Source organism: Erinaceus europaeus, unplaced genomic scaffold, assembly GCF_950295315.1.
Source record: "Erinaceus europaeus unplaced genomic scaffold, mEriEur2.1 scaffold_954, whole genome shotgun sequence".
Taxonomy (NCBI): domain Eukaryota; kingdom Metazoa; phylum Chordata; class Mammalia; order Eulipotyphla; family Erinaceidae; genus Erinaceus; species Erinaceus europaeus.
The window spans coordinates 1,271-25,043 of NW_026647239.1; the positions used below are offsets into that span (position 1 = coordinate 1,271).

The 23,773-nt window shown below is 50.6% G+C and overlaps 1 non-coding gene across 1 annotated transcript; it reads left to right on the forward strand.

Annotated features, from left to right (window-relative positions):
- Nucleotides 1-5,334: 5,334 nt before the first annotated feature.
- LOC132536252 (U6 spliceosomal RNA) lies at nt 5,335-5,441 on the forward strand. Its single transcript, XR_009547906.1, has one exon. It is a non-coding gene; the product is annotated as a U6 spliceosomal RNA (small nuclear RNA).
- The last annotated feature ends 18,332 nt before the right edge of the window (nt 5,442-23,773 follow it).

The window sequence follows — 23,773 nt, forward strand, 5'->3', positions numbered from 1 at the left end:
GTCTGTGCAGCTGGGGGTGGGGCAGCTAGAATGAGGGGAGGGGAGGGGATGGAGGGCAAGACACACATGTCCTCCCTGCTTTCACAGAATGTGACTGTGGGGAGAAGATAGGGTGGGGACAGTGATGGGAACTGGCATGGGTGTGGTCAGCAGGAAGGGTGGGGCAGAGCTGCAGATGGGGTGGGGGGTGCTGAGCTGGCAGGGCCCTGAGGGTGGAGCTCCTGCACCTCTGGGGAAGGGAGGTGAGAGGTTTTCACCAGCCAGGAAAGTGCTAGGAGCAGCTGGGTGCTGGGGCAGGAGGCTGGGGGAGGCTGAACTGGGCCTTGAAGCCTAGCCCTTTTCTCCCTGACCTCAGCCCTGCCTGTCTGCCATTCAGTTCCGCTCCCCCAACCCCCAGGTTCATTTATTTCTTTATTTCCATGAGAGAGCAGAGCACTGCTCAACTGGGGGCACAGGGTGGGCCATGGGGAGTTGAACCTGCCCCCTAGACCTCGGGGGCCTTGAGCTGTGTAGTCTGCTACCACTGCACACTCTCCCTGGTCACTAGCTGCTCTCCTTAAATTTCTACTTCCTTTTCCAATTTTTTTCTTTAAATATTGATTTATTTAGCTCATGAAAAGCCGAGATTCGAGCACCACTCTGCTGGGGGGCCGCAGGACTGCAAAGCCTGCACTCTACCCACTGCACCACTCCGTGGGGGCCCTCTCCCTACCCCAAACCCTCCCAGTCCCCCACAGAGATGTGAGCAGATTCAGGAAACAGCATGGAGAGGTGGCAGGAAGCCACGAGGTCATCGGGGACAGACAGGTGCCTAAACAGACAGAGAGACAGACAGATACATGCACAGATACACAAACACAGACAGGAGAGCTGAGAGCCCCTGGCCAGCCAATATGTCCTAGGCCTCCCTCTCCCATGGATGTAGGGCGTTGGGCTTCTCATGTGCCAGAGTGCTGCTTTGGTTCTCTCTCTCTCTCCCCCCCCCTCCATTCCTCCCTTCTACACTTTCATTAGTAAGTAAGTAGAGCCAGTGAAATAGCTCACTCACGGGAGTCAGGCGGTAGTGCAGCAGGTTAAGTGCAGGTGGCACGAAGCGCAAGGACCCCTGTAAGGATCCCCGTTCAAGCCCCCGGCTCCCCAACTGCAGGGGAGTCTCTTCACAGGTGGTGAAGCAGGTCTGCAGGTGTCTCTCTTTCTCACCCCTTCTCTGTCTTCCCTCCTCTCTCCATTTTTCTCTGTCCTATCTAACAACTACAACAATAAAACAACAAGGGCAACAAAAGGGAATATATAAATAAATATTGAAAAAAAAGAAAAATAGCTCACTTGGGCAGTGCGTTGCTTTGCCACGTTGTACATGACCCGGCTCAAGCCCAGCCCTCACTGCACTGAAGGAAGCTCTGGTGTTGGGGTGTTTCTCTCTCAGGCCTCACCCCTCTTGCCCTCTCCACAGCCCTCCCACTGTGGGTGTCCCCAGGGCTGCAAACACCCCTCCCCAGCTGCTGGGCACTGACTGGTGCCTTCCCCAAGCCAGCACCTCCAGCCACCGTGCCCTCTTGTCCCCGACATCAGTCAAGGACACTTCCTGAAGACCGGGGCTCCCCAGGTGTGTAACCTCCTGGCACTAAAATGCTTCCCCCGTGGCACAGGGCAGGGGGTCACCCCAGAGGAGGGAGCCCCAGGCTCACGCAGAGGCTGGGAGATGGGAGGACGCCAGTGTTGAGTCACTGCCAGGAGGCACAGAACCAGAAACAGAAGAGGAAGAGGAAGCCTGCAGGGACCCTGGTGGGCAGGGGCCACTGTGAGCCCCCTCAACTCTGGAGAGAAGCTCCAGGACTGGGGAGAGTCTGGCAGGAGACACCTGAGGGCTGAGGCACCAGGGAAAGACCAGTCTGGGGCTGGAGGAGGGGGATGGGAGTGAAGTTGAGGGGGTGGCGGGGTCACCCCTGAGTCTAAGCACAGAGCACACTAGGCGGCCTGAGGCTTGGTTTCAGGCCCCTAGAATTCATGCACTGGAGTGGGGCCCTGGCATCTCTCTCTCTCTCCCTCTCTCTGTCTCTCTGTCTCTGTCTCTCTCTTTCTCTCTCAACATACTCTCATATGGATAGGTAATTTTTTTTTAATTTCCTTATTGGGGAATTAATGTTTTACATTCAACAGTAAATACAATAGTTTGTACATGTGTAACACTTTCCAGTTTTCCATATAACAATACAACCCTCACTAGGTCCTCTGTCATCCTTCTTGGATCTGTATTCTCCCCACCCACCCACCCCAGAGTCTTTTACTTTGGTGCAATACGCCAATTCCAGTTCAGGTTCTACTTGTGTTTTCTTTTCTGATCTTGTTTTTCAAATTCTGCCTGAGAGTGAGATCATCCCATATTCATCCTTCTGTTTCTGACTGATTTCAATTAACATGAATTTTTCAAGGTCCATCCAAGATCGGCTGAAAACGGTGAAGTCACCATTTTTTATAGTTGAGTAGTATTCCATTGTGTATATAGACCACAACTTGCTCAGCCACTCATCTGTTGTTGGACACCTGGGTTGCTTCCAAGTTTTGGCTATTACAAATTGTGCTGCCAAGAACATATGTGTACACAGATCTTTTTGGATGGGTGTGTTGGGTTCCTTAGGATATATCCCCAGGAGAGGAATTGCAGGATCATAGAGTAGGTCCATTTCTAGCCTTCTGAGAGTTCTCCAGACTGTTCTCCACAGAGGTTGGACCAATGGTAAATATTTTTTTTAAACTTTATTTATTCGTTTTTTCCCTTTCGTTGCCCTTGTTGTTTATCATCGTTGTTTTTGTTATTGGATAGGACAGAGAGAAATGGAGAGAGGAGGGGAAGACAGAGAGGGGGAGAGAAAGATAGACACCTGCAGACCTGCTTCACTGCCTGTGAAGTGACTCCCCTGCAGGTGGGGAGCCGGGGGCTCCAACCAGGATCCTTACGCGGGTCCATGTGCTTTCCGCCATGTGCACTTAACCTGCTGCACTACCACCTGGCTCCCTGGGTAAATATTTTATTAAATTATTTATGTATGGGGGCCAGGTAGCACAACAAGTTAAGCACACATCCCAGTTTGAGCCCCAGCTCCCCACCTGCAGGGGGATGGCTTCACAAGCAATGAGGCAGGTCTGTAGGTGTCTTTCTCTCCCCCTCTCTGTCTTCCCCTCTTCTCTCCATGATTTCTCTCTGTCCTATCCAACAACAACAACAGCAATAGCAACAATAACAATAACAAGGGAGTTGGGCGGTAGTGCAGCGAATTAAGCACAGGTGGCACAAAACACAAGGACTGGAGTAAGGATCACGGTTTGAGCCCCCGGCTCCCCACCTGCGGGGGAGTCACTTCATAGGCGGTGAAGCAGAGACCTGCTTCTTTCAGGTTTCTATCTTTCTCTCCCCCTCTCTGTCTTCCCCCCTCCTCTCTCCATTTCTCTCTGTCCTGTCCAACAACGACAGCAATAACTACAACAGTAAAATAATAAGGGCAACAAATGGGAATAAATAAATAATATTTAAAAAAGAAATCAGTTTGGGAGTCGGGCTGTAGCGCAGCGGGTTAAGCGCAGGTGGCGCAAAGCACAAGGACCGGCATAAGGATCCCGGTTCGAGCCCCCGGCTCCCCACCTGCAGGGGAGTCGCTTCACAGGCGGTGAAGCAGGTCTGCAGGTGTCTATCTTTCTCTCCCCCTCTCTGTCTTCCCCTCCTCTCTCCATTTTTCCCTGTCCTATCCAACAAGGACAACATCATCAACAACAACAATAACAACAACAAAACAAGAGCAACAAAAGGGAATAAATATTTTTAAAAATAACAGTAACAAGGGCAACAAAATGGAGGGAATATGGCTTCCAGGAGCAGTAGATTCATAGTGCAGGCAATAAGCCCCCAGAGACAACCCTGGAGGCAAATATATATATGGAAAAAACGGATTGGGGCCAGGTGGTGGCTCACCTGGTTGAGCACACATATTCCAATGTGCAAGGACCCGGGTTCCAGCTTCCAGTCCTCACCTGCATGGGGAAAGCAGGTGTGTCTCTGTCTCTCTCCCTCTCTATCACCTTCTTCCCTTTTGATTTCTGACTGTCTCTATCAAATAGATACATAAGTTAAATTAAAAAAATTAACAAACAAACAAACAAAAGGCCAGGAATATATCAGAGCCCTAGTCAGCTCTGGCTGGTGGTCGTACTGGGTGTTGAACTTAAAATCTCAGACCCTTGGGCAGGAGAGTCTTTTCATAATCATTGTGTCACCTCCCAAGCTCCATATAAATGAATTTTTAAAAGAAAGTAGGGATGAGTCAAAGCAGTTTTCATGCCTGAGGCTCCAAGACCCAAGGTTCAACTCGAGTGGAGCAGTGCTCTGGTAAAAATAGTAGTAAAATAAACAATAGCAATATAGAAAAGACTTAATACAAATATTAAAATTAGGGCTGAGGAAGATAACATAATGGTTATACAAGCTGACTTTCATGTCTGAGGCTCCAAGATCCCAGGTTCAACCTCTAGCACCACCACCAGCCAGAGCTGAGCAGTGCTCTGGTATAAAAGTAAAAATAAATAAAAATTAAATAATAATGATAATAAAATTAGGGCTGGAGGAGACAGCAAAATGGAAATGTGAGAAGACTTTCATGCCTGAGGGACCAAAAATCCCAGGTTCAATCCCCAGCACCACCATACACAAGAGCTGAGCAGTGCTGTGGTAAGAAAAAGAAGTGCTCGGGGCCAGGCGGTGGCACACCTGGTTATGCACACATACTACAGTGCGCAAGGATCCGAGTTCAAGCCCCTGGTCCCCACCTGAAGGGGGAAAGCTTCACAAGTGGTGAAGCAGGTCTGCAGGTGCCTCTCTGTCTCTCTTCTGCACTATTTCTCCTTCCCCTTACAATTTCTCTCTGTCTCTATTCAAAATAAATAAATAAATATTTTTTTTCAATTTTTTTTTTCCTCCTCCAGGGTTATTGCTGGGCTCGGTGCCTGCACCATGAATCCACCGCTCCTGGAGGCCATTTTTTCCCCCTTTTGTTGCCCTTGTTGTAGCTTCGTTGTGGCTATTATTATTGCCCTTGTTGACGCAATTCGTTGTTGGATAGGACAGAGAGAAATGGAGAGAGGAGGGGAAGACAGAGAAGGGGAGAGAAAGATAGACACCTGCAGACCTGCTTCACCGCCTGTGAAGCGACTCCCCTGCAGGTGGGGAGCCGGGGGCTGGAACCAGGATCCTTACGCCGGTCCCTGTGTTTTGCGTCACATGTGCTTAACCCACTGCGCCACCGCCCGACCCCCATAAATAAAGATTTAAAAAAAAAAAAAGAAGTGCTCATCTGGGCAGCACATATGCTGACACTGGAACGATACAGAGAAGATTAGCATGGCCCTTGTGCAAGGAGGACATGCAAATTTGTAAAGCATTCCAGATTTTAAAAATAAATAAAAATAATAAATAAGCAAATAAATAAAATAAAGCAGCCCAGGAGTTGGTGCAGTGGATAAAGCCTGAAGCCCTGAGTTTGATGCCTGGTATCACATGTGTCACAGTGACGCGCTGGTTCTTCCTCTGCTCTGCTCATAAGTAAATCATTGTTTTAAGAGAAAGCTGATGACAGCACTACTTTCTTTTTCTTTCTTTCTTTTTAATATTTTTATGTTTATTTATTTTTCCTTTTGTTGTCCTTGTTGTTTTTTTATTGTTGTAGTTATTATTGCTGTTGTTGATGTTGTTGTTGTTGGATAGGACAGAGAGAAATGGAGAGAGGAGGGGAAGACAGAGAGGGGCAGAGAAAGACAGACACCTGCAGACCTGATTCACCGCTTGTGAAGCGACTCCCCTGCAGGTAGTGAGCTGGGGGCTTGAACCCGGATCCTTTTGCCAGTCCTTGCGCTTCGCTCCATGTGCACTTAATTCACTGTGCTACCACCCGACTCCCAAGTAAGTAATTTTTTTTAAGTTTTCTTTTTTTAAATATTTATTTATTCCCTTTTGTTGCCCTTGCTGTTTTAATGTTGTAGTCATTATTTTTTTTTATATTTATTTTTTTTATTTATTCCTTTTGTTGCCCTTGTTGTAGTTATTATTGTTGTTGTCGTTGTTGGATAGGACAGAGAGAAATGGAGAGAGGAGGGGAAGACAGAGAGGAGGAGAGAAAGACAGACACCTGCAGACCTGCTTCACCTCCTGTGAAGCGACTCCCTTGCAGGTGGGGAGCCGGGGTTTGAACCGGGATCCTTATGCCGGTCTTTGCACTTTGCGCCACCTGCGCTTTAACCCGCTGCGCTACAGCCCGACTTCCTGTAGTCATTATTGATGTCGTTGTTGTTGGATAGGACAGAGAGAAATGGAGAGAGGAGGGGAAGACAGAGAGGAGGAGAGAAAGATAGACACCTGCAGACCTGCTTCACCGCCTGTGAAGCGACTCCCCTGCAGGTGGGAAGCCTGGGGCTTGAACCGGGATCCTTACAAGGGTCCTTGCGCTGTGTGCCACCTGCTCTCAACCCGCTGAGCTACAGCCCGACTCCCCCAAGTAAATAATTTTTTTTAATTTATTTATTTTGGGGGCCAGGCGGTGGTGCACCTGGTTAAGTTCACACATTACAGAGTGCAAGGACCCAAGTTCAGGTCTCTGGTCCCCACCTGCAGGGGGAAAGCTTCACGAGTAGTGAGGCAGGGCTGTGGGTGTCTCTTTGTCTCTTCCCCTCTTTATCTCCCCCACCCCTCTCAATTTCTCTCTGTCTCTATCCAATAATAAATTAAATAAATAATTTATTTTTTATTCCCTTTTGTTGCCCTTGTTGATAGTAAATACTTTTTAAAAAGTTTTATTTATTTATTATTCGATAAAAACAGAGAAATTGAGGGAGGATAGAGATAGGGAAAGAGACAGAGAGATATCTGCAGCCTTGTTTCAACACTCATGAAGCTTTCCCCATGGCCAGTGCGCCGCTATGTTCCACCGCTGGGGAGCCAGAGACGACCCGAACTGCCCCTGCGGCTACAGACAGACTATGACCCACATAGTCAACGACTGCCACCTCTCCAGATTCAAAGGAGGTCTGGAAACTTGACATCAGGCTCAACCTGACGCTGTTGACTGGCTACGGAAGAAGGGCAAACGCTAGAAGAAGAAGAAGCTTTCCCCCTGCTGGTGGGGATGCGTCTGTGCACTGTAATGTGTGCACTCAACAGGTGCACCACCCCTTAGCTCTGGTCAATAAACCTTTAAAACAAATTAAATAAGTAAAAATGAAAATAGAGGGAGTTGGGCGGTAGTGCTGCGGGTTAAGTGCACGTGGCGCAAAGCACAAGGACCCGTGTAAGGATCTCCGGCTCCCCACCTGCAGGGGAGTCGCTTCACAAGCGGTGAAGCAGGTCTGCAGGTGTCTGTCTTTCTCTCCCCCTCTCTGTCTTCCCCTCCTCTCTCCATTTCTTTCTGTCCTATCCAACAATGATGACATCAATAACAACAATAACTACAACAAGGGCACCAAAAGGGAATAAATAAATAAATATTTTTAAAAAATAATAATGTTTGTCTGTTTTCCCCAGAGCACTACTCAGCTCTGGCTTTTATTTTATTCTTTAAAGATTTTATTTATTTATTCATGAGAAATATAGGAGAGAGAGAAATAACTGGACATCACTCTAGTACATGTGCTGCCAGGGATTGAACTCAGGACCTCATGCTTGAGGGTTCAATGCTTTAGTCACTACGCCGTCTCCTGGACCACAGCTCTGGCTTTTGATGGTGCTGGGGATTGAACTTTGGCCACCTCGGCATGGGAGTCTTCCTGCACACTGTCTCCCTTACCTGACCCCGCCCTGCCTCTCACACCTTCACAGAGAGGATGCTTCCCTCCTCTTCCAGGGTGACCTGTGACTTACTTTGCCTCTCCAGCAGATGACCTTGGGACCTGTGGGACACAAGGCTGGTTCCTGTTCAGCCAGCAGGACACAGAGTCACCTGGCTTCCTCCAACCAAACCTGGTCTTCCAGTTCTCAGGCCATTCCGCAGTGCTCCCCTATATCCTCCCCCCCTCTCCACTCCTCCCTCTCCTCACCCTCCCTCTCCTCACCCTCTCCTCTCCTCCCTCTCCCTCTCCCTCTCCCTCTCCCTCTCCCTCTCCCTCTCCCTCTCCCTCTCCCTCTCGCCACCCTCCTCCCTCTCCCTCTCCTCCCTCCCTCTCCTCTCCCTCTCCCTCTCCCTCTCACTCTCCCTCTCCCTCTCCCTCTCCCTCACCTCCTCTCCCTCTCCCTCTCCCTCTCCCTCTTCCTCTCCCTCTCCCTTACCCTCTCCTCTCCCTCCCCCATCTCCCTCCTCTCCCTCTCCCTCCCTCTCCTCACTCCTCTCCCTCCTCTCCCTCTCCCCTCTTCTCCCTCTGCCTTCCTCCCTCTTCTCCCTCTGCCTCTCCCTCCCCTCCCCTTTCCCTCACCCTCCCCTTCCCCTCACCCTCCCCTTTTCCCTTTCCCTCACCCCTCCCTCCCCTCCCCTTTCCCACACCCTCCCCTCCCCTCCCCTCCCCTCTCCTCTCCTCTCCTCTCCTCTCCTCTCCTCTCCTCTCCTCTTCTCTCTTCACCTCTCCACCACAGAAAACAGTAGGTCTCATCCCTCAGACACCAGGGACAGGGAGACTCTGACTCCTGTGCATGTGTGGCAGGAACAGAGAGCAGCCCAGTTTCTGTGCAGGTGTGCTGGGGACCGACAGCACCCCCAAGCTCCTGTGCATGTGTGGCAGGCTGCCCAGAACTTTATCCCCCCATATGTCAGATACTGACTGGAGGTTTCTGGGGACAGAAAGACAGTTTGGGCTGGAGAAGGCAGCACCTTTGGGGGGGCAGGGGCTGGAGGAGGGGATGCCAGGCAGCAGGAGGTAGGACTCCTGGGAGTGAGGGTGTGGGAAGCAGTGCCTGCCTCTCCCAGGAAGGAGCCTCGCCCCCATCTCACGCTGATGCCCTTCCCCCACCCCATCTGAGCCCCTTCTGCTGTCCCCAGCTGACAGAAAGGGGCTCTCTGTAACCAGTGCTCCTACTTGGAGCTCCTCCTGTCTTTCATGTGGGCACTGTGACATGCCTGTCCCCTCCCACCCTGCCTTGTCACAGCTTGGCACCCCTGTCCTCACCATGTCCCCGGCTCCATCTGTGCTCTGGTGTCCACTGAGTCTGCCCCTCCAAACCCACCTCTCACTTCATAGTCCGGCAGCAGCCTGCAACTCTACAGACGTGTGCTAAGCTTAACCTGAACTTGTGCATGAGTTTTGGGCTGGCGACCTCTGACCTTCCTCTATCACATCCCAAGAGACTCCAAGGACCTGCCAGGCTGGGCACTCAGACCGGTGACAAGTCCTAAGACTGTGGTCCCCTTTGAGGAGGCCTTGTGTCTTGCAGATGCTCTGGGCTCTGAGGGGGCAGGGATCCCTGCTAAGAGGCTGTGGCTCCCCACCTGCAGGTGGGCAGGGAGGGGGCAGCTGTGTTCAGTCTCACTGGAGAGAGAGAGAGAGGACCCCAGGCAGGAGCTAAGTTTCTCTCTCTCTCTCTCTCTCTCTCTCTCTCTATATATATATATATATATATATGTATATGTATATGTATATGTATATATATATATATATATATATATATATATATATATGATCACACCATAGCACTTCTCAGCTCTGGCTGATGGTGGTGCTGAGGATTGAACTTGGGACCTCCAAGCTTCAGGCATGAAAGTCTTTTGCAGAACCATTATGCTATCTTTCCAGCCCCCTCATTTAAAAAAATATATTTTTATTGTGGTCTAGGAGGTGGCACAGTGGATAAGCATTATATTCTCGAGCATGAGGTCCCGAGGTCAAGCCCCGACAACTCATGTACTAGAGTGATGCCTGGTTCTTTCTCTCTTTCCACCTATCTTTCTCAATAATAAATAAATAAATAAATAAATAAAATCTTAAAAAACATTTTTATTTATTTTTAATGACAGAGAGATATAGATAGATACACAGAGAGAGCCCAGAGCCCTGCTCAGCTCTGGCTGATGGTGGTGCTGGGGATTGAATCTGGAACCTCACTGCCTCAGGCATGAAAGTTTTTTGCAGAACCATGATGCTGTCTCCCCAGTCCTGGCCCCTCATTTAAAAAAAAAAAACATTTATTTTAATTTATATATTTATTGGAAATTGGGGGGGAGATAGAGAGGGAGAGAGACAGAGAGACACCTTCAGCCCTACTTCACTGTTTGTGAAGCTTCCATCTGCAGGTGGGGACCAGGGGCTTGAACCTGGCACCTTGCACATTATAAAACCAGTGTGCTCAACTAGGTGTGCCACTGCCTGGTCCCCGCTTCCTCTTTTTGTGAGAGAGGGAGAGAGAGAGAAGTAGAGCATCACTCTGGCAGACATATGCTGGGGAGCCTCATGCCTGTATGCCCAGTGCTCTTTGCGCCGACCACTACACCACCACCTACCTCCCTAGCTGTGAGGTGCCCTTTTATTCTTATTTATTTATTTGCTTCCAGGGTTATCGCTGAGGCTTAGTGCCGCCTCTATGAATGCACTGTTCCTGGCAGCCATATTTTCCTTTCATTTTATTCAATAAGATAGAAAGAAATTGAGGGGGGAATAGAGAAGGAGAGAGAAAGATAAGACACCCACAGACCTGCATCACTGCTTGGGAAGTGTGCTTGGGAAGTGTGCATCACTCCTTGGGAAGGTGGCAGGGGCTCGAACCTGGGTCCTAGTATAATACTATGAATGTTAAACTGGGTGTGCCACTGCCCATCCCAGGTGCCTCCTCTTAAGCCTCTCCTCCATCATGCCTAGATGGCTGGCCTGGGCAGAAGCTGGCCACTCTGGGTTAGAGGGGGGCAGGCGTGTGCAGGCTGGTGCCTGCAGCTGTGCTGGGGGTGGGGGCTGCAGGCCCATGGGCCCAGCCCACCTGCACTTTCCTTCTGGGCTCGAGGCTCCAGGTTCCACCCTCAGCCCAGCTGCTGGGGGCCGCCCTCCCCCATTTAGTCCTCAGTTCTACTTCCCAACCCCCACTTGGGGACTCCAAGAATAGGTGATCACCCACCAGGGTCCTGTGAGCCTGGGCTGACAAATCCCCCTGCCCACCCCTCACCCAGTGGACTGCCCAGGACAGCACGTGCTTAGATCTGACCTGAAAGTGAGCTCGGCTCAGTCGCGCCGGACTCAGAGCAGGGCTCAGAGAGAGGCGGAAGCTGTTGGAGCTGTCTGGAGCTGTTGACATTTCTGGGGTCCGCTGGGTCAGAGTCTGGTGGTTTAAACCCCAGGGGTCCTTCCTGGCTCTTTGGGGTTTCAGCCTCAGAACTGAACTCAGAACTTGTAGCTTACAAGAAGGTGTCTACCAGTGGAGGGATGGAGGGTCACACAGTCCCTGGGACCTCAGCAGGGTAGCTGCGGTGGGGTGGGAGTGGGTCCAAGTCTTTACTAACCTTTTGTTTACTGATTTATGAGAGAGGAAGGAGGAGGGAGAACTAGAGCTTCTCTGGGGCCTCAGGTTTGAGAGACAGCATAATGGTTCTGCAAAAAGATTCTCAAGTCTGAGTCTCTGAGGTTCAGTCCCCAGCACTACATAAGCCAGAACTGAGCAGTGTTCTGGTACCAGAGAGAGTCCAAGGAGGCATCCACGGGGCCCAGTCTGGAGGCTCCTCCAGAAGAGGTGTCCCTGCCCAGCCCGGACGCCACACCACTTGGAAGCACCCGTCCTGACCCAGCTCCTCGCATCCCTGCTCTGCCTTTCTTGGATACTACTTGTTTCTTGATGAGCTTGGCAGGTGTGTGTGTGTGCGTGTGCGTGCGCATGCGCGTGTGCGTGTGTGTGAGTGTGTGCATGTGTGTGTCTGTGTGTGCGCATGTGTGTCTTTGTGTGCACGTGTGTGCGCGCGTGTGTCTCTGTGTGCGTGTGTGTGTGCGCGTGTGTGTGCACGTGTGTGTGCGCATGTGTGTGTCTGTGTGTGAATGTGTGTGCGTGTGTGTGCACACGCACATGTGTGTGAGTGTGCGTGTGCGTGCGTGTGCATGTGTGTGTGTGTGTGTGTGTGTCTGGTGGTGATGCTAGGGATCCAACCTGGGACCTCAGAGTCTCAGTCAGGACAGTGTCTTTGAACCACCGTGATGCTGTCTCCCCAGCCTGACCTTGGTAGTTTCAAGGGGGATTTGTCAGGTCCTTTGTAGAGAATCTCTTTTTTTTTAAACAAAAGTATTTCTATTCTTCATTACTTAAGAATGAAGAGGGGGGAGTCTTTCTCATAAACCCGCAGCTGGATAGTGTTAAGCACAGGAGGCACAAAGCAAGGATCCCGGTTTAAGGCTCCCCACCTGCAGGGGAGATGCTTGTCTGCAGGTGTCTGTCTTTCTCTCCCCTCTCTGTCTTCCCCTCCTCTCTCCATGTCTCTGTCCTGCCCAGCAACAACAACAATAATAACTAAAACAATAAGGGCAACAAAAGGGAATGAATCTGGTCCCTGTGGTGCCATGGTGGTGCCATGGTCGAGCAGGAATGCCCAGGCAGGAGCACCTGAGGAGCTGGCAGTTGAGCCAAGGCCTGTATCTGGGGGCGGGGCGGGGGTGTTCTTCTGATCAGTGGGGGGATGGCTCTGAGGAGGACCTCAGAGGTGAGTGCCCGAAGGTTCTCTCTAGGGGCTGGTGACAAGCTCACTTGCATAGTGCACTGGTTTGGCAGGTTTGAGTCCAGTCCCCAGTGCATTGAAGGAAGCCATGGTCTCTCTTTCTCTCTCTCCCCCTCCCCCTCCCTCCCTCTCTCTCCCTCCCTCCATCTCTCTGCCTCTAATATATATGGTTGACTATAGAAGAGATATTCTTCACTTTCTCTCCCCTTCAAGCCTGCCTCTTTTTCTCACTGGGTAAGCCTGCCCCTCTCCCCCCTCCCCCCCAGCACTTCCTGCTGAGAGAGGGGACTTGGGAGTCTGGCTCCTGGGGAGAGTTCATGACAGTGGTGCTGTGGTGACAGCCGATCCTGGCTGTGAGCCCTGGGCAGTGGGGAGTCCTGTACTTGTACCTGCAAAGCCTGCCCACTTTGGGGACCCGGCGGCTCAGCAGGTGGAGTGTAAGCCTTGCCTGCCGAGGCTCCAGAGGTTGAAGAGAAGCAGTGATCCCTCAGTCACTCAAAAATGAACAGACAAGGGCAGGGGGAGATAGCATAATGGTTATGCAAACAGACTTTCATGTCTGAGGCTCCAAAGTCCCAGGTTCAATCCCCTACACCACCATAAGCCAGAGCTGAGCAGTGCTCTGGTAAAAAAAAAAAAAAGAAAAAGAAAAAGAAAGAAAGAAAAATGAACAGACAAAGGCAAAAATGACATATACCCTTGTATGTATGCATGTATTTTTACTAGAGCATGTCTCAGTTTATAATTTTGTGTATTTAATGAAAGAGAAAGAAAAAGGGAAAAGACCTCTAATCTGGCTTGTGGTGGTACTGGGGATTGAACCTGGGACTTTGAGGGCAGGGCGTTGGGCATAAAGGTCTTTACTTCTATACTCTATCCCCACTCCTAGAATAAACATATTTAAATTTCATTTTGACTAGAGAGAGAGAGAGAGAGAGAGTCAGTCCAGAGCCCTGCTCAGCTTGGGCTGATGGTGGTGCTGGGGATTGAACCTGGGACTTCAGTCTCAGGCAAGAAGTCCTTTACAGAACCATTATGCTGTTTCTTCAGCCCAAATGAGCCTATTTTTATATGCATTTATTTTTGTAGAGACAGAGAGATCGAAAGGGGAGTGAGGAGAGAGGGAGAGACCTGTGGCACTGCCTCAGCACTAGGGATGCATTGGATCGACCTTCTGGGATGCACTGGATCGACCTTCTCGTGGTGCATCCCGTGAGTACCCATTTATTGGGGAAACTGACGATCCTTCCTAACCGACTGAATCCACATGGATCCCAGTCACATTCAAAGCCAGCAACAAGCAGACATCAGGCTCAACCTGACGCTGTTGACTGGCTACGGAAGAAGGGCAAACGCTAGAAGAAGAAGCACTCCGGAAGCTCTCTCTCTGAAGGTCCATGTGCACTCAGCCAGGTGCACCACAAGCTGGGCCCTGAATTCGCATATTTTTAAAAGAGCACCACACTTGTCTAGCCTATTAGGAGCAGGAAGTGAGGTTTTCAGCACAGATTGACCCCTCCAGAGTCTGGGTGGGGGGAGGGCGGGGGTGAGCTCCAAACAGCCCAGCAAGACCTCAGTGCTGGGAGACAGGAGCTGCCCCCAACAGGCTGTACACCCCCCACCCACACACACACACACACACCCGGCCAGCTGCCCTGGGGCTGGCCCTGGGCTGCCCTGAACAACCAGGGACTCCTGCCACTCCACTTCCCACCCCCACCCTGTGCTCCCACCCACATGACCTCTGACCTCTCTAAATTCTCAAGGTGCTCTTAGAGACCCCAATGGTGGGGTCAGACCTGTGGGGCAGGGGAGGCTGCTCTGCCCACTGGGGGCACAGCTTGGGGTTTACACGCATAAGCTCCCATCCCGGACTGGCTGGTTTGCTGGAACCATGTGCAGCCTCTTCCTCTCTCAAGAAATAGATAAGGAGGGTGGGGGAGGTAGCATGATAGTTCTGTAAAGAGTCTGTGCCTGAGGCTCTGAAGTCCCAGGTTCAGTCTTCTGCACCATCATAAACCAGAGCAGAGCAGAGCAGGGCTCTGGTAAAAAAAAATAATTCCTGGTAATTGTACAAAAGACTTTCATGCCTGAGGCTTCAAGGCCCCAGGTTCAATCCCCAGCATCTTTGTAAACCTGAGCTGAGCAGTGTTCTGGTCTTCTTCTTCTAGCGTTTGCCCTTCTTTCATAGCCAGTCAACAGCGTCAGGTTGAGCCTGATGTAAAGTTTCGAGACCTCCTTTGAATCTGGAGAGGTGGCAGTCGTTGACTATGTGGGTCATAGTCTGTCTGGAGCCGCAGGGGCAGTTCGGGTCGTCTCTGGCTCCCCAGCGATGGAACATAGCAGCGCACCGGCCATGGCCTGTTCGATAGCGATGGAGGAGGGCCCAGTCATAACGTGCTAGGTCAAAGCCGGGTGGACGCTTGCAGGGGTCTGTGATGAGGTGTTTGTTCTTGACCTCAGCTGACTGCCAACTCTGTTTCCAAGAGTCTGGAACAGAGAAGTTCAGTGTAGGCGTAGGGGACCAGATTGGGTGACGAGACGTCAAGCGTTGGACAGGGTGGGCGAAGATATCCGCGTATATTGGCAGGTCCGGTCGAGCGTAGATGTGGGAAATGAACTTAGATGATGCCTCATCTCAACAAATATCTGGCGGGGCGATGTTGCTAAGAACTGGCAGCCATAGAACCGGGGTGGAACGGATGGTTCCAGAAATTATCCTCATGGAGGAATATAATTTGGAATCGACCAAGTGGACATGGGGGCTACGGAACCATACTGGGGCACAGTATTCTGCAGTGGAATAGCATAATACCAGAGAGGATGATCGTAGTGTGGAAGCGCTCGCGCCCCATGAGGAGCTGGCCAGTCTTGCAATGATGTTATTCCTCGCGCCCACCTTTGCTGCAGTTTTTATGAGATGTTTGTGAAATGACAGAGTGCAATCGAGAGTAACATCAAGATAGACTGGCTGGGCTTCATGCCGGATTCTCGTATCGCCAAGCTGCACATTAAGCTCACACGAGGTCGAGGCATGGTGTAGATGGAAAACAGATGATACTGGTTTTGCAGTGCTAGGGATTAGTCGCCATTTTTTACAGTAATCAGATATCAGAGACATGTCTTTCGTGAGTGTTTCCTCGAGGATGTCGAACTTGGATGCCTGAGTTGCACAGCAGATGTCATTGGCGTAGATGAACTTCCTTGAAGAAGTTTCTGGGAGGTCATTGATGTAAATATTAAATAGCGTAGGAGCCAGAACAGAGCCCTGGGGGAGGCCACTTGAGACAAGTCTCCATCTGCTAGACTTGTCACCCAGATGCACCCGGAATCTTCTGTTTTGGAGAAGAAACGATATAGTGTTGGCCACCCATGGAGGCAGGCATCTTGAGATCTTGACTAGGAGACCACGGTGCCAGACCGTGTCATAGGCTGCTGTGAGATCAACAAAGACAGCACCCGTCTTTAAATTCTTCTGGAATCCATTTTCAGTGTAAGTTGAGAGGACCAGGGCTTGTTCGCAGGTAGATCTTCCTGGGCGGAAACCAGCTTGGGCGGGTGATAGGAATTTCTCTGTAAGATGAGAAATACGTGACAGAAGCAGCCTCTCAAGGAGTCTGTAGCACACGGAGAGGAGAGAAATGGGTCTATAGCTGGCGGCCAGTGTTGGGTCTTTCTTTGGTTTCAAAACCGCTATTACCTTCGACGCCAAACTTTGGGCACAGACTCAGATTCCAAGATGTGGACAGGAATGAAGCGAGCCACTTTTTTTAACCAGTGTTCTGGTTAAAAAAAAAAAAAAAGAAAGAGGGAGTTGGGCGGTAGCACAGCTGGTTAAGCACACGTGGTGCAAAGCCCAAGGATCGGCATAAGGATCCCTGTTTGTGCCCCTGGCTCTCTACCTGCAGGGAAGTTGCTTCACAAGCAGTGAAGCAGAGTGAAGCAGGTCTCTCCCCCACTCTGTCTTCCCCTCCTCTCTCCATCTCTCTCTGTCCTATTCAACAATAATGACAGCAATAATAACTACAACAACAAACAATAAAGGCAACAGAAGGGAAAATAAATAAATATTAAAAATTAAAAAAAAGATAAGCAATAAAAAAACGAAAGAAAGGGGCCAGGTGGTGGTACACTTGGTTGAATGCACATGTTTAAAAAAAGGGGAAGATTTCTTAATTTTATTAGAGAGAGAGAGAGAGCGCATGCACACCGGAGCATCACTCTGAGGTAAGAACAGCCAAGGGTCGAACTCAGATCCTTGAGCTTGAGGCTCCAAGGCCACCACCTGGGCTGTAAGTCAACGTGTCTGAGTGAGTTGAGTTCACATGTTGAAGCTCCCCAGCTTCTTAGATTGGGCTCTCTGTGGCTCGGAGCTCCTCAGGGCTGCAGGAGATAGGCTGGAGAAGATAGGAAGAGAGACAACCCTACAGCTACACTTTTACCAGACAAGGTAAAAATTAATTTGTTAAGGTAACTTACTATTTAGGTGAAAGTCTAAATGTTCAACGTGACTACTCATTCCCAAAACTAAACTATATAAATTTTATATACAGGACACCTTTGAAGGGCCCCCAAAGGCGCCCTGTAAACTATCTTGTGGAAATTAATCCACAACAGATCTGGCATCAATCTGGCACTGTAAACGTTAAAATCATTGTCACGAATATGCGTTAACTCTCTAAGCAATTTGAGTCTGTTTAAAATACATATTTTAGCTAAAATTGGTCTCAAGATCCTGCGGTAGAGGCTGCTACAGGAGGTCACATTAGATGACCTTTTAATAAAATCATAAAGAGATTCTAAACCAATTATAATCATCGAGGTATCAACTATAACAAACCTATAACTTGTTACAAGTTCAAATTAACCACGAGAAGCAGATTGTTTGTGTTTCTTTCACAGGAATCCCGGAAAAACCATCTGAACCCCTGCACACCCTGACGTCACCCACTAGATGGCACGACTACCGTGGTACACCCCCCGAAACCCTAGATGTCACTCAAAGCAATCTGAAGACCCTGATACACAGACTCCAAGGACAGAACTTTCTTCATGCCTGCTTCTGACCTGCTTGTCACGTGTTGGCAGTTCCAGCTGGCTATCTACAGAAAAGCAACATTCCAGCGGCTGACCTCCCTCATGCAGCATTGCATCCCCTGCCAATTCTTCCCCTAGCCATCTACTTCGGACTGAGACTTGTATCGGACTTTCTGACATACCCTATATACATTTTACACAATTTTGAAGCAGCTTATTTTCCTTCACGCTGCTGGTTTTTCATAGACTGATCCTGAGTAATTCATAGACTTTACAGACTGTTGCCTTGAGGACTATACAATGCCAAATAGCCCCTCTGTTTGGTGGGTCATGCCTCCCGCCTCCCCCTCATTATGTACCCTTGCCCCTTTCCCCACCCAAGCAGGGAATGTTCCTTTACACACCAATCCTTCCCTTCACACCTCTGCTGGTCCAGGTCCCGGCAGTCCAGGGCAGTCGCTCTCCCTGCTGGGAGGTGTCTCTGTGTGTATGTGTGTGTGTCTCTGTGTGTGTGTGTGTCTGTGCATATGTATGTATGTGAATGTATGTGTGTGTGTCTCTGCGTGTGTGTCTGTGTGTGTGCGTATGTATGTGTGTGTGTGTGTGTGGTGTGTGTGTCTCTGTGTGTGTGCGTATGTATGTGTGTGTGTGTGTGGTGTGTGTGTGTGATGTGTATGGGGAGCTGGGGGCTGGGGGCTGGAACTGGGATCCTTACACCAGTTCTTGTGCTTTGCACGCCCCCTACCCAGTGGGCTGTCTCCCAGCCCCCCACTCCCAGCCCCTTTTGTTCCAATTTCAGTGAGAGAGATCCAAGCACTGTTCTGGTACATTTGCTGCCAGAATTGAACCCAGGGCCTCAGCCATACAGCTAGTCCACCACTGAGCCCCTGCCCCGCCCGCCCTCACTGGCTTTCCTTCCTTGGGAGGTACCCTGCCCCCTCCAGCCCCCTCCAGCCCCCACCCCCCATTGTGTTTTGGTCTTTCCCAGGGACAGGAGTGGGCTGGGCGGTGAAGCTGGGTTTCCAGGTCTGAGCTGTCTGGGAGGACCACACCCTGCTCCCCGCCCCCAGACAGATTTCCTCACCCAGCTGGTCTGTCTGTCTGGATTCTGGGGCTCTGTGCTGAGCCCTGGAGGAATCAGGGATCCCTGCCTGGCTCAGAGCTCCTACCAGCCGGTGTGGCCTCCCTGTCCCTCCTCTGGGACCCACAGCAATGTCCCCCCACCCAATGCCCCCCCCAGTGCCCAGTAACTCCTCCCCCCTTTACGCTAGTGGGCCTTGGAGGCAGTGAGTGGCCAGCAGCCTCCCAGTCCTCAGGAAAAGTCCTCCTTCCACTCCTCTGCACACAGGGAGAAACTGAGGCACGGAGAGAGAGCTCCAGGGTCACAGTGGTGGTAAATGACAGAATCCAGGATAGGTTTCTACTTTCCACAGCAACCTATTTATTTAGTTACTTACTCATGGTGCGGGCTTTGGGCGCCTCAGATTCCACTGCTCCCTGGCTAATCAGTGTCATTTCTTTTATTGCACATAGATAGGCACAGAAAGAAGCAAAGAAAGTGAGAGACGTCTCTGCACTGCTCCACCTTGTGTGTGGCGCTTCCCCTGGTGCTGCGGTGTCCTCAGGCAGTGTCCGTGTTTCAGCCTGAGGCTTTGTGCATGGTAAGGTGCATACCCTACTTGGTGAGCTATCTTTGGACCACCACAATCTGACCCTATTAAATTTTTTTTTTGCGGGGGGCAGGTGGAAGCACATCTGGTTAAGCACACATATTACAATGTGCGAAGACCTGGGTTCAAGCCCCTGGTCCCCACCTGCAGGGGGGAAGCTTCATGGGTGGTGAAACAGGGCTGCAGGTGTGTCTGTCTCTGTCTCTCTCCCTCCCCCTCCACTTTCAATTTCTCTCTGCTTCTATCCAATAATAAATAAATAAATGAAAAATATTAAATTTTTTTGTTACAGCCATGAGAGCTTTACTGGGAGTTCAGGCCAGTAGTGGTCTCCCTGTCCCCTCCAAATAGAGGCTGAGAAACAGAGAGAGCCCTGTGGCTTTGCCTGCTGCTTCCATGTGGTTGCAGGGGACTCAGACCAGGGTCCTTGTGTGCGGTCAAGTGTACACTTTGCTGGGGAGCCATTTCCCAGTCTGATGTGTGTGTGTGTGTGTTATAATCTTTTAAAATATTTTTTCATTATTTATTTATTTATTCCCTTTTGTTGCCCTTGTTATTATACTGTTGTAGTTTTATTGTTGTCGTTGTTGTTGGATAGGACAGAGAGAAATGGAGAGAGGAGGGGAGACAGAGAGGGGGAGAGAAAGACAGACACCTTCAGACCTGCTTCACCGCCTGTGAAGCGACTCCCCTGCAGGTGGGGAGCCGGGGGCTGGAACCGGGATCCTTACGCCAGTCCTTGTGCTTTGCATCGTAAGTCAATCTTTAATGGGGGCTCGAACCAGGATGCTTATGCTGGTCCTTGCACTTTGCACCACGTGCGCTTAACCCACTGCGCTACTGCCCGACTCCCCCATAATCTTTTTTTAAAAAGATTTTATTTATTTATTAATGAGAAAGATAGGAGAAGATACAGAAAGAACCAGACATCCCTCTGGTATATGTGCTGCCGGGGATGGAACTCAGGACCTCATGCTTGAGAGTCCAGTGTCTTTGCACTGCGCCATCTCCCGGACCACTATATATATAATTTTTATTTATTCATTGGACAGGGACAGACAGAAATTGAGAGGGATGAGGCAATAGAGGGGGATAGAGACAAAGAGACACCTGCAGCCCTGCTTCACTATTCACAAAGCTTTCCCCTTGCAGGTGGGGACTGGGGGCTCGAACCTGGGTCCTTCTTCATCGTAACATGTGCGCTCACCACCCGGCCGCTGTGTTTTTAAAGATTCACGCTATTCATTTCACAACAGCGTGTATGTAGGGGGAAGGCAGGAGCACGACAGCTCTGAGCATCACTCAGGCACACGCAGGATCAAGCCTGGGGCCTCAGGTGTGCAAGTCCTGGGCCCTGGCCCCACTGCCAGCCCTGGAATTTGAGGACTGGCAGTCAGCTCTCCCACTGTTTGGAGGTGTCTCTGTCAGCCTGCCACTGACTCTGACTCGCTCCCTGGTCAGTGACTTCCTGGGGACCAGGGACACACCCTCAGAGCAAGGCCACTGGTGGGTGACCAGCAGCTTGGTCCCCTCCCCACACAGCGAGCTTGCTCTCCCAGCAGAGGCAGAGGGAGACTGAGGCTTGGTGATTCAGAGTGGCTCCACCCTCCCTCCTCAGGGTGCCAGGGAGTGGCCCTTGGAGAGGACCTGGGGACCCCACTGCCAGCAGGCAGACAGAGGGGTGTGGAGAAATGGCGGTTTCCAGTGTGGTGCTCACACCCTCCTCTGGCCTGGGGGGTGTGGGGTGTGCTGTGGGGAGTTGGGGTGAAAGGCGGTCTTTAGGGGGCAGAGAAGGAACCATAGCCCCAGCCAGCAGGCACCGTGACACCTGGCTGAGTGGGGGTCGGGTGAAGTGTTTCAGGGCGTCTGCCGGCCCTCACCGGGTACGGGCAGGGGCTGCACCTTGACCTGTGCTGGCTTGTTTGTGGTGTCTGCACGCCTCCCAGCCACCCCAGTGCCACCTCCCAGTCCCCCCAGCTGTTCTACAGTCCTGAGAATGAGGCAGGGGGTGCCCAGGTGAGGACACACCGCTATGAGGTCCCTTGTATGTGGAGGTTGGGCAGAGGGTGCAGCCTGCAGACATGCGCTCCGGGTTCTAGCCCAGCCACCACCTTCTTGTGCCAGAGCTGAGCCCTGTGCTGGTCTCCCACCAAGTGAATATAGGGATGTTTTCCAAGAGAGAGGGAAGGTACCCTGTGCTTCAAATTGTGTCTCCTAGTTACTCAAAAACAATGTTGCTAGGGCTGGGGAGACAGCATAGTGGTTCTACAAGAGGCTTTCTTGCCTGAGGCTCTGAGGCTCTGAGGTCCGAGGTTCAATCCCAAGCACCAGCAGAAGCCAGAGCTGAGCAGTGCTCTGGCCTTTCTATCTGTCTCTGCCTTGTCTCTCTCTGTGTGCATATCTCTTTTATTAAATAGACCTCTAAATACTAATTTTTATTTTCCTCAGAATGCTGATGGTGCTGGGGAGGGCAGAGGCGGCCTGGCAACCAGGGACCAGAGGCAGCACAGAGTTTCAGCCACCCAGGCAGGGAAGGGAGAGGGCCAAGCACAAAGTAAGGTCGCATGGCTTTGTCTGTTTGTTTGTTTTAATATTTTATTTCAGTGAGAAAGGAAACAAGAAAACAAACAAACAAACAAGTAATATAAAGAACAAAAAAACAACTTGTCAATGAGAGAGGGTGCTGGGAGATGGTAAACTCGGTTAAGCTCACCCATCACCATGTTTAAGGACCTGGGTGTGAGGCCCCGACTCCCCACCTGCAGAGGAGACACTTCACAAGTGGTGAAGCAGGTCTGCCGGTGTCTCTCTTTCTCTTCCCCTCCCTATCTCCCCCTCTTTTAAAAACTTTTTAAAATATTTATTATTGGATAGAGACAGAGAAATTGAGAGGAGAGACAGAGAGACAGAGAGACACCTGCAGCCCTGCTTCACCACTTGTGAAGCTTCCCCCCTGCAGGTGGGGACCAGGGGCTTGAACCAGGTCCTTGTGTACTGTAGTGTGTGCACTTAACCAGGTGCGCCACCTCCTGGCCCCCTTCTATCTCCCCCTCCTAATGTCATTATGTCCTGTCAAAAAAGAGAGAGAGACAGACAGACAGACATCAGAGCCTTGCTCTGGCTGATGGTGCTGCGGATTGAACTTGGGACTCAGGCTGGAGAGTCTTTTTGCAGAACCATTATACTGTCTCCCCTGCCTATCTCTCCTTTATTATAATAATAACAGCTTGCAGTGGGTCCAGCAGGTGGCGCAGTGGATAAAGCACTGGATTCTCAACCATGAGGAGTTTGATCCCTGGCAGCACATGTACCTGAGTGGTGGCTGGTTCTTTCTCTCCTCCTATCTTTCTCATGAATAAATAAATAAATAAACAAATAAATAAATAAATTCTAATAATAATAATAATAATAATAAGTCAGCTTGCAGGGAACCAGAGCCAAACACCTGGGAGGAGGCAGGGGTGGAGGAGGGGAGGGGAGAGACATTCTGAGCTTGGGGGCGGAGCCTGGAAATCTAGGTCAGCAGACCGGTTGGTTCCCCATTCCTGAGCAGCTTACACTGCTCCTGCACCCGATCCTGTAACCCAGCTGGGGTGCTCTGAGCAGACCCCCAAGTTCTTTGCCAGGAAGTAGCCCCACAACCAGCTGGGAGCCCACACCTGGCAGAAGCGGGGCCTCCCTGGATCTGTGGCCGCTGGAACCCAGGGCTTCACTTTTGGGCACATCCGGGAGCTGGGTAGTAGTGTACTCAGTTGAACACACTTTGGGGCACATTCTCCCCTTTCCTTTTCTTTCTTTCTTGATTTATTATTATTATTTTTAATCTTTTATTTACTAGGGGGCCGGGTGGCACGCACCAGGTAAGTGAACACCGTGTGAAGCACAAGGATCCCAGTTCGAGCCCCGGCTCCCCACCTGCAGGGGAATCGCTTCACAAGTGGTGAAGCAGATCTGCAGGTGTCTGTCTTTCTCTCTTCCTCTCTATCTTCTCTTCCTCTCTCAATTTCTTTTTTAAATTATTTTTTTATTATCTTTATTTATTGGATAGATACAGCCAGAAATCAAGAGGGAAGTGGGTGATAGAGAGGGAGAGAGACAGAGAGACACCTGCAGCCCTGCTTCACCACTTGTAAAGCTTTCCCCTTTGAGGTGGGTACCGGGGGCTCGAACCCCGGTCCTTGCGCATTGTAATACATGCGCTTAACCAGATGCACCACCACCCGACCCCCCTCTCTCAATTTCTGTCCTATCAAAAAAAAAAAAAAAAGAGCATAGGAGCAGTAGGTTCATAGCGCAGGCACTGAGCCTCAGCAATATCCCTGGAGGCAAAAAAAAAATTATTTATTATTGTATAGAGACAGAAATTGAAGGGGGATATAGAAAGGGAAAGAGACAGACACGCAGCCCTGCTTCACCACTCAT